An 11,586-nucleotide genomic window follows, 5' to 3' on the forward strand; every position below is an offset into this window, starting at 1 on the left:
GTTTATTTATTTGCAAAGCAGAGTGACATACATAGAGACAGAGAGAGAGAGAGATCTTCTGTGTGCTAGTTCACTCCTCAAATGCCCATAACAGCCAGGGCTGGCCCAGGCGAAAGCCAGGAGCTGGGAATACTTGAGTCATATCTGCTGGTCCCCCAGAACGTGTATTAGCAGGAAGCTGTTGGAAGCAGAGCCAGGACTCAAACCCAAGCACTTTGTTATGGAAAGTGTGTCCCAAGCAGCAACTTAACCCGCTACACTATAACACCTGCTCTGATGTCTTATGCATTTTTTAAACTAAAACATTTAAAAGTGAAAAGGTAAAATGTGAGAATTATCTATTTTAGTTCAAAGGAGACTTCCTATGGATAAATATATAAAGGAAAGGCAAACTGATAACAGATTGATTTGATTATATATTTTAATTAATCTATGCCATCAACACCATCAGTAAAGTTAAAAACCTTAAGCAAACTTAGAGAAATCATTTGTAATTTGAGAAAGCATTTGATAAAATACAATACCCTTTCATGATGAAAACTCTAAGCAAACTGGGTATGGAAGGAACATTCCTCAATACAATCAAAGCAATTTATGAAAAACTCACGGCCAGCATCCTATTGAATGGGGAAAAGTTGGAAGCATTTCCACTGAAATCTGGTACCAGACAGGGATGCCCACTCTCACCACTGCTATTCAATATAGTTCTGGAAGTTTTAGCCAGCGCTATTAGGCAAGAAAAAGAACATAAAGGGATACAAATTGGGAACGAAGAACTCAAACTATCCCTCTTTGCAGATGATATGATTCTTTATTTAGGGGATCCAAAGAACTCTAATACGTATTTAATATTTAAAGAGCACTTTAAAGGAGACATATAACCTATTAGAATGAAGAAGAAATTCTAACAGGCATTGCAATCTAATCAGTAATGAAATTCAAGTTTTAAATTATTGTTTCCTATATCTTTTAAAAAATAAAAGATATGGAAGAAAATAAATGACTCAATTTTTTTAAGAAAGCAGAAAAAATAGTCCACATATTCCTAAAATGAAATATTAAAAATAACTTGGTCAATCGCTTTAAATAGCACTCTTACCTCAAAATCAGTCCTTAAGGCATTCTGGACTGGCTGAAAAGCCCATGAGAGCGTTTCAGGCATGGAAAGCCAAGACACTGAGGCAAAAAATGTTCTACATGAAGGATCTTGGTGGGTGAGACCACAGTGGAAAGAAGGGGTCAACAAATAAGGAGGTACTTTTCTCTGAAGGGAGGAGGGAACTTCCACTGCGCTTATGGCCTTGTCTAAATAGTGATGAAGTTTGTGGATTCAAAAGGCTTCCATAGCCTTGGCAGCTCATGTCAAGAGCCTCAGGTGATCACTGACATCATACATAAGAGTGTTAATTGCTAAATTAACAACAAGACTTACTGTGCAATAACTTCCCATGCAGGACCTCTGTCCTCAGAGTTGTATTATAACTATGTCTAAGTGCTCCCAAAAGATGTATCATTCTTGGGTGCTTCATTAAAGTTAATTAAGCTTCTAAAAAAAAAAAAGTGAAATTAACTTCAAGGTGCAGTAATTTTGAACAGCCCTTGACTCAACTGTTGAGGAACAGTTTTTGTTTTGTTTTGTTTTTTGGATTTTTTTTTACCATGCAAATTGTTGAACTTTTTACTTAGTATAGAGTTGGTCTTCTGTGTATAAAGTTAATCAAAAATTGATCTTAGTGGAGAACAGGATTGGGTAGGAGAGGAAGGAGAAGTAGAGTTGGGAGAGTGGGTGGAAGGGCATGTATGGTGGGAAGAATCACTATATTCCTAAAGTTACACTTATGAAGTGCATGAAGTTTGTATTCCTTAAATAAAAGTTTTCTTTGGGAGGAAAAATAAATTAGAAAGAAAGAAAAAATATCTTGGTCATAAAATTGGTAATATTTATCAAAAGCCTCAAAAATATTTTTACCTTTTAACTTAGTGATTCAGTTCCCAGAAATTATGATAAGGAAATGAAAAAGGAGGATCAGCATTGTGGCACAGCAGGTCAAGTCACCACTTGTGATGCCAGCATCCCATATTAGAGTCTCAACTGCTTGGCTTCCAATCCAATGCCCTGCTGATGCACCTGAGAAGGCAACGATGATGGCAGGAGTGCTCAGGCCCCTACCACCCTTGTGGAAGACTCCGATGAAGTTACAGGATTCTGGCTTCAGACTGGTCCAAACCTGGCTGTTGCATGTGGAGTGAATCAGCAAGTGGAAGATTAATAGATCTGTCTGGCTCTCCCTCTTATCTGCTCTATGTTTCAAAAAACAAGGTCTTTAAGAAAAGAAAAAAGAATGATCAATGAAGAAATAAAGAACTAAAAAGGAAGATCTGCAGTAAAAAAATTAAAATGAGAAAAACTTGCCTGCAAAGATCCAGGTATTTAATTGTTAATTATTTAATAATTAATAATTAAATTAATAATAATAATAAATAATGAACTAATTAAATTATTTAATAATTAATAATTAATGTTAAACAATAAAACGTTTATCTAACAATATACTGTAGCCTCACAATATGTACTACCCATTAATTAAGAATCAGCCTATAAACTGATATTTTTGAAGTGAAAAACAATAAATAGAGGTGAAAAAAATTTAAACAATATATACAGAATAATTTCATGTCATAAAGTTTGCAAAACTGTATGTACCAGATTGTACAAATGTAAAGTATTTTATGTGTACTATGCAATAAGAATTGTATTCTGTTTTTCCCTGTTTTTTTTTCTGATTTATCCAAAATAATGTGTACTGCTTTTATTGTAAGAAAACATTTTTGTTTTTTAAAAGCAAAATATGAACATGCTAAATCCTTTGGGAAGGTATCCTAGAAAGTTAATGAGATGTGCAGTCTGATTTAAATGTGCAAAAATTCATAAACATTTTATCTATCTGACAAGAGGGGACTGATCAGATTGTGTAACAACCTCTAATGAAACCCCAAGCAGACATTAAATAGCATAGTGTAGAAAAATGTCATTATGTGAGAAACTGTTAATGACATATTAAGTAAAATAAAATCATAAAGTAGTATGTCGAGTATGAAGCTAATATTTTTAATGTGCAACAACAGGAATATGCTAAAGGAAATGTACTAAATAGACCTAGTAGTTGGTTTCTGTGGATAACATAAGTAATTTTAGATTTCTTCACTTTGGTTTTTATACTTTCCAGATTTTCTACAATGAACAATAATTCTTCATATTATACAACAAAACTATTAATAAATCCAGCCCTGCAATAAAGAGAACTAGAACCCAAAGAGTACATGTAGGGAAGAAAGCTGGATAACATACAGAGAGAAATGCCAGGAGAAGGTATAGGATTTGGTAATTTATTGGGCTGAAGGGAATGGAAGGAAAAAATGGAAGAACTGGCTTAGATAAACAATTTTGTATATTTTTAATTATTATATTATTATTTTGAAGATTTAGGGAAAGGAGTGGACTTTAAAGACAAAATTCTTTTTTTTTTTTAAAGATTTTATTTATGTATTTGAGAGGTAGAGTTACAGACAGTGAGAGGGAGAGACAGAGAGAAAGGTTTTCTGTCCGCTGGTTCACTCCCCAAATGGCTGCAGCAGCCAGGGCTGCGCTGATCTGAAGCCAGGAGCCAGGAGCTTCTTCCGGGTCTCCCACGTGGGTACAGGGGCCCAAGGACTTGGGCCATCTTCCACTGCTTTCTCAGGGCATAGCAGAGAGCTGAATGGGAAGAGGAGCAGCTGGGACTAGAACCAGTGCCCACATGGCATTCCAGCACCACAGGTGGATGATTAACCTACTGCGCCATAGCACCGGCCCCAAAGACAAGATTCTTATAACCTAAGGATAAAGTAGTACAAGAAAATGAGAGAGCCAAGAGGAGCCTTGGAGAACCCCAACAGTCACCAGTCAGGCTGTGGCTAGTGTGGCAGGTACAGGGGCTTCTGGCCAAGCAAGTGACCGCCGGAGCCAGGCTGCCACCTACTGCCCACGGGCCTTTCCTAAGCTCTTTAAACTCTCCATTACGGTTTCCCCATTTATGAAGTAACAACGAGGTATGCCTCTTCTGCCTTCTGCACAGCAGAAAGTGCAGAATAAAGAGTCACAGATAGAAGTTGTCTTTGTCCTCTTAGCGGCAAAAGTAAAAGTAAAGAAAAATGAGGAATCCTCAGAAAGGGCGCAAATACTGCGTGACAATGGTGCCAGTTAATCATATCTGACTATGGTCACATTAAAAAAACTCTTAATAAATAATTACTACTATTTCTTTCTTTGCTGTTATTTGAGAGGCTGAGAGAGAACGAGAGAGACAAACCTGCAGATAGAGCTCTCATTTGCAGGTTCACTCTCCAAATACCTGCAACACCACCAGGGGCTGGGTTGGACCAAAGCCAGGAGCCAGGAATTCAATCCAGGTCTCCCACGTGGGTGGCAGGGACCCAACTCCTTTCAGCCATCACTGTGGTCCCAGGGTGTAAATTGGCAGGCAGCTGGAATCAGGAGCCAAAACTGGGACTCAAACCCAGGTAACTCCAAAATAGGATGCAGGTGTCTGAATTGGCAGGTTAACTGCCCCAGTTGCTACTATTACTTCCCATTGCATACCGCTTTCGCTTCACATTGAATTCGTAAACACATCTCAAAAGGACTCGGGATGAGGAAGAGAAGGACCGGAAGAGAAGTCTGTGCAGGCACGGATGTCCAAATGCTTCTGTCCTTAAGAAGACGTAGTAGGAAACATCTTCAGTTGAGAAGAGACCGAGTGAGAGAAACACAACACAGAACTGGAGCAAATACTAAGATATTTAAGGTAAGGTAGGAAAGTCCAAGGACTAAAACTTGCTAAGCAAGAGCCAGCGAGGGGAGGTCCTGGGATAGATGGATACTCAACATCATTGAGGGGCAGCGGAGCCTGGGAGCTACTGCTCTCTCAGCAAGGGTCTGCAGCCTGCGTGCCCAGACAGCAACTTGCTGAGCAGGGGCCCAGGAATGCCCAGTGCTGCTAACAAGGGAGCATTGCCAATCTCTTCAAAGTGAGAGCCGGGACAGAGGGGGACCTGCCCGGGAGATGAGCTCTGCAAAGCTCTCATTGCCCACGTGGCCCTCAGGCTCTCCTGCGTGCCTTTGTCTTGGGCTGAGAGAGGCCTTGGGATTGAAAGCAGGAGAGCCAGATCCAACAGGCACACAAAACGTCCTTTGTCACAAGTATCCTTTTCAAGCTGAGGGTGCATATAATACATTCATAGAAAGGGAGTACCAGCCTCATGCTCATGGAAATAGTTATTTCGCATTGAAGACCCTGAGAGAGTATGGAGAACTAATCCACACGTGATTTACTTTCATCCTCCACGTTCTTCACTGATGAGACAGAAAGATGCTATTCTTTAAAAAGTAAATTGTCCAGCTTAGAAAAAATTCATCTTTAAAAGTGGCAGTTATGTACATTGAAATCAATGGGAAAAAAAATCCCCATTCTATATGACTATGACTGCTACTTGTCAGCTTCCAGAAAGAGTGGTAGAGAGGCAATGCTTACAGGCCTTTGAGTTTGAAGGCAGCTGTAAAACCCTCAGACTCAGAACTGGGAGGAGGGGGCTTGCGGGACGCAGAGTGTTGTCCCCACTGCCCCGACCCTTGTTGCTAAGTGGATAAACTGCGTGTGCTTCCTGCCGAAAACACGGCACACGCACCACCATTCTCTCACATTACAAATGTCGACATCGATCCTGCTCTTTATTTTCTGTTTCCAGTGTATTTTTTAATTGTAAACGTTATGAGTTATCAAAAGAACAACACCTTTCATTACAAGAGCATCCCACACAAGCAAAAAGTCACGCGGGAAAACAAGAAGTGACGACCGCGTGTTGGGCAGAAGCCACTTAGAATGCTGCAGGACTTCCTTCCACCTATCAATGTCTCCTTCGCTTTTGTTCTGTTTGCCTTCACAATGGCTAAGCTTCGTTTTTGCAATGTATGCTATTCACTCCAAGAATTTTTGAGGTTTCATTTGTTTCTTTATTAGGGTTTTCTTCCCTTGGTTTTCTTTGGTGTTGAGCGTCTTCCATATAAAGAACGCCTTCTGATATGTCCTTTCTCCGAAAGCATTTGGATTTTCCCCCCTAAAAGTAACCCTTTCATTGTATTGATAAATAAAAATCCAAAGAGCTTTATTCAACGGTTTTAGACATTTTAAAAATCTGTCCTATTGTAATAGGAAACCTTGGAGACTTATTGAAATAGCAGCAAAGGCACAAGTTTCTTTTTATTATGAAAGATGTTTATGTGAAGAACAAAATAGACAAGAGAAAGTAACCGCTTCAGAATCCTTGATGGGCACTTTAATCTTCCATTAATATGCAAATTTTGTTCTTTAGAACCCCAGTAAGAGATTTTTTTTCTCCATCAGGCTATTTGAAAGTAGGCCTATTCTCCCCAAGGTCCTTCTTGCAGGAGTCTAAGTGAAACAGTGTTTTTTATGCTAATTCCCAAGATGATCTTGCATGCATCATTTTCTTTTGAAATTATATGGAGTTTATTGAACCACATTTGTAAAACATTCTACAGTTGATTTCATTCTAAAGATCTGCTTTAATAGAACTGACTCCCCTGTTGATCTGTGTCATAGGAGAATGTTAGAGAGAATCAGTTTTAACAACATGGTAGGAATCAGAAAGGGCCTGTGGACAGAAGACAGAAGCCTATGAATAGGAAAAGGACAATTGCTGGTGAGTAATTAACCTCATCAAGAATCAGAGCCTACTACAACCGACTCTGTTGGTAACACCATTGAAAAGCACCACTTTATAAACCTAAGTCTCAGGAATAACGACAAAGGGAGTTATATAAATGTATATGCTCAATTCACATTCCATTTTATTTCAATGCCTTGCCTTTTCAAAAGAAGACCTAATTATAACAACAATACAAATGCAATGACAATTCTCTCATTGGTGTAGATATTATCATATAAAATAAAATTGCTCTTAGTCTTATTGTTCTCCACACATCAACCATTTTCTTTTTTTTTTTTTTTCCAACCATTTTCTTTAAAGCTTCATTTATTTTGAAAGTCAGAGTTAACAGAGATCTTCATCTGCTGGTTCTCTCCCATGGTGCCAGCCCACGACTTAGTTCATTTTAAGAAACACTTGACATAGGGGCCAGTGCTGTGGCTCACCTGGTTAATCCTCTGCCTGAGGCACTGGCATCCCATATGGGTGCTGGTTCTAGTCCTGGCTGCTCCTCTTCCCATCCAGCTCTCTGCTATGCCCTGGGAAAGCAGCAGAAGATGGCCCAAGTCCATGGGCCCCTGCACCCACGTGGGAGACCGGGAAGATGCCCCTGGCTCCTGGCTTCAGATCGGCACAGCTCTGGCCGTTGAGGCCATCTGGGGAATGAACCAGCAGATGGAAGACCTCTCTCTCTGTCTCTACCTCTCTCTGTAACTCTGTCTTTCAAATAAATAAAATAAATCTTAAAAAAAAAAAAGAAAACTTTACATCATTGTTGCCCTGGTCATATTGGCAGACAGGGGTAAATCAATCATCGTACTAGTATGATGTCCATTTTACATGCTAACAATTTTCTCCAGCAAATGGGCACATATCTAATGTGTTGTAGTTATTAAAAATAATAATATGGGAAAATTTTGAGTGTAGCATGTTTCTGTTGGATTGACAGGATTATTCCGATATTTTTAAATTTATGCAATTATAGAAGTTGTAACTCCTCCAAAAACTTCACCCCTACTTCACAAATATTGCTATTTTTTTGCTATAAATATCCTCTTCACAGCATGCTATGATACAGATATAAAATGCTATCTCCTCATACCTCTTTTTAATTAACACAGAACAGTATTTGTCAATTGTATTACCAAACCTCTGTACCTTACTGTGCGTTATAAATGGTATTTTGCTTTAAAAATTAAAGTCACGGGGCAGGCATTTGGCCTAGCAGTTAAGCACCTGCATCCCTCATCTGAAGTTGATACCCACCTCTGACTTTTGACTCCAGTTTTGACTCCAGTTTTCTGCCAGTGCTGGCCCTTGGAGGCAGTGGTGCTGGCTCAGGTAGATGCGGTCCCTGTCATCCACATAGAAGACCTGGATTGACTGCAGCTCCCAGCCTGGGCTTCAGCCCAGCCCTGGCCCTGCCTTGGCAAGGCCCCAGTGACTGTTGAGGGCATTCGAGAGTAAACCAGTGAATGGTGCTTCAATCTCTATCTCTCCACCTCTCAAATAAATAACGAAAAAATTTTAAATAATAATGAATAAAATCACATTTTAGCAAGAATTTTACTAACCTGAAGTGGAAAAAGATTATGCTTTCTCCTGACATGGTGCCTTTTCAAATTAGTGTCTGGTCTGAGAGTCTCTCTTCTACCTGGAAAAGTGCTTCAAGACCCAAGTCAAATAGCTCCTTGTCTAATGGAACTTTCCTTAGTCTTTCCACGATTCCCAGGCAAAATCAATTATTCCATCTCTTAAACATAAAATAACCAACCAACAGGAGTTCAGTGTTTCTCGTACACATCTCTGTCACAGCAGTTACACAGATTTGTAAAATTTTTGTTTAGAAGCCAGTTTCTGGCCGGCGATGCGGCTCACTAGGCTAATCCTTCGCCTTGCGGCGCCGGCACACCGGGTTCTAGTCCCGGTCGGGGCGCCGGATTCTGTCCCGGTTGCTCCTCTTCCAGGCCAGCTCTCTGCTGTGGCCAGGGAGTGCAGTGGAGGATGGCCCAAGTGCTTGGGCCCTGCACCCCATGGGAGACTAGGAGAAGTACCTGGCTCCTGCCATCGGATCAGCGCGGTGCGCCGGCTGCAGCGCACCAGCCGCGGGGGCCATTGGAGGGTGAACCAACAGCAAAGGAAGACCTTTCTCTCTGTCTCTCTCTCTCACTGTCCACTCTGCCTGTCAAAAAATAAATTAAAAAAGCCAGTTTCTGTGTTTTTGTCTTTTTTATCTTTTTGAGCTCCAGGGCGTAGTGAAGACTTGTGATTTACTGGTCCAGTCACATGTGCTTGACTATGAATAGTGAACTAATGAGTAAAGTTTCAGGGGTGGGAGCTTACCTTGATCTCTGTGATGTCTTTGACTAGGCTAAATCATAAAATCAGAAAGAACTACTGGTATTATTTGAAAATGAAAAGCCTACTTTTGCGCTGTAAATATGAGGCAGAGTTCTAGAGGTGTTATCGGTTATATAGTGCTATGTTGATTAGAGAGAGAAAACATTCCCTCAAGCACTGAAATCTATAGCAACTACTTCAAAATTTGCCAGTTGAGATCAGGCGAACTAGCCTGACAATAAAAAAAAAATCTCATTCCTTAGCAATAACAACTGTGGAGTATTGATAACCAATACGTTAAATCTCTCTGCAGATTTAACAAACAGCACCTACTGCTTTGGGACCTAGATGCAGTGAAAAGCATGCAATTTTAGCAAGTAACAGGAACTAACACTAGTCACACAAAAATTGATGGAGTGGGTTTGAGGATTGGTTTAGAAAGCACAGAGCTGACTGAGTTATTACCCTTTGGTGCAGTCAGTGCATTAGGGATAATAGCTGTGCAGACCCTGGATGGTTACAGATACCAGCTCAGCAGAATCTAATCTTGCCCAGAGAAAAATATTTATATTTAGTATAAAAATTCTTCCAAATGCATAAAAATGAGAGATCCCACTGGAGGGAATTTGCTCTAGAAATAAGAGTAAAAAATACTACCGTAAATGCCAAGGGCATTAGAACCTAGTAGCCAATGAGGCTACTAACTGACACCCTGATCAGAATCTCATCATTACAACTGAGTTCCCTGAGACCAGTCAGAGGACAGAATCCAACACACCGATCCTGGTGATATCCCTGAGATCGTCCCTGCCAGGCAACTGTGACTCCCTGGAGAATAGAGGCTCTGTCTCCTGTGTTTAGCGGCAATTAACACTGACGGTTGGCATCGTCTTTGAAGTGGAACTAGTTGGCCTCTGTCAATTCCTAATCTTCAAAGTTAAGAATTTGTCATGTTGAAGTTTTTCATATTTAAGTTTTTCAACCATGACTAAATGCATTGCTTTAGGATATGCTTCTGATACTAAACAGTCTGAGAAAAGTGGTGGGCCAGCAGGGTAAATTACATTTTTCAAGGATTTTTTTTTTTTTTTTTTTTGCCATGAAACAACTCACCTTTGTTCTATCCACTAAAGACCTCTGCCAGAAGTAAAAAATAGAGAAAATGAGGTATATGCCTTTCTTTGAAGTGATATGCACTAAAAAAGAATCTTGACTATAGCTTGAAATCATTCTATAATCATCAGCATTACATATACCATTTGTTCTGCATCCTCACTTCCACTGAAGTTCAGGGTAGGAGGAAAGATGCTTATACCTACCATCTGAGGCAATTCTAGGGACACCCTGCATGTACTAGAAAACAAATAAATAAACTCTTAAGGAGAAGTTCTATCCAAAACAAGAATCAACCCCAAAATGCAAAAGGACAGGACACTGCATGTTTCCTTGGGTAACATCAAGGATAGTATTTTGCATACAATTGGTAAAAATACAATGGGAAAATACAATGGTAAAAATACAACTTGTTGAAATCCAGAGTTCGTTGAGGTGTTGAGTTTGTTGAGGTGTTGCGTTAAGGTGATGTATACCTTCAAGAAATTTCTTAGTGCGAAATTCTTCAGCTAGCTTGTCTTGATTTTACTAGTCAACAAGAGGATTAAATTGCTGCTTTGTTCTTAGTAAAGTCAACAGGGAAGTTAACATGGTCAAATTTCCCAAGAGTTTTGAAGCTCATTAGTATGATTTCAAAGGTTATTCTCTGAACCCTTTAGATGTTGCTGTTTCTCCTATGTCCTATTTCTCCTTTCTAACACTCTTACCATTATGTTATTTTACAAGATATTTTTCCATTTCTGTAATTTAGATCCAATTAGGGACCTACACTTGCAATACAATTTCAAGTACAAATTCATGTTTTTCTAATCTCAAACTTAATGAACATGATGCATAAAAAGTTAACAGGATACTTGTGAAACAAGGCACACATACTGAGAACTTTTTCTGCTTTATAAGCCAATAACTTAACTACCCACAAGTCATTGCTAACTGCTCGCAGAAGAGTAATCCTTGGTTGGTAGTATTACCATCAGACTGCTTCATTAGTTTATTAAAAGCACTGCTAAGACGATTGTTTAGAATTGTGCATTCAAGAAATGAAAGTATCTCCTAACTCAACTAGAGAGGTATAATCTTCCAAGTAAATGATACTCTTAATCCATTTGACTCATTTGTAACAAGTTTATATTTCTCACAACCAAAACTCAGATATTGATTCCTCTATTTCTCAATCCATCCCAAACTATTTCTCCAGTCTTCCACATTTCAATATTTGATATGCCTCCAGTTGCTCCAAAGGCCTTGAATCATCCTTGATTCTTCCTTAACCCTCAATTTTCAGTCAAGTCAGATCTCAGTTCCTCTGTCCCTCTTTGCAGTCACCACCTATGATTTCTAGCCCATTATTACAGCAGTCTACACCCC

This window comes from Oryctolagus cuniculus, chromosome 14, assembly GCF_964237555.1.
Source record: "Oryctolagus cuniculus chromosome 14, mOryCun1.1, whole genome shotgun sequence".
Lineage (NCBI taxonomy): Eukaryota > Metazoa > Chordata > Mammalia > Lagomorpha > Leporidae > Oryctolagus > Oryctolagus cuniculus.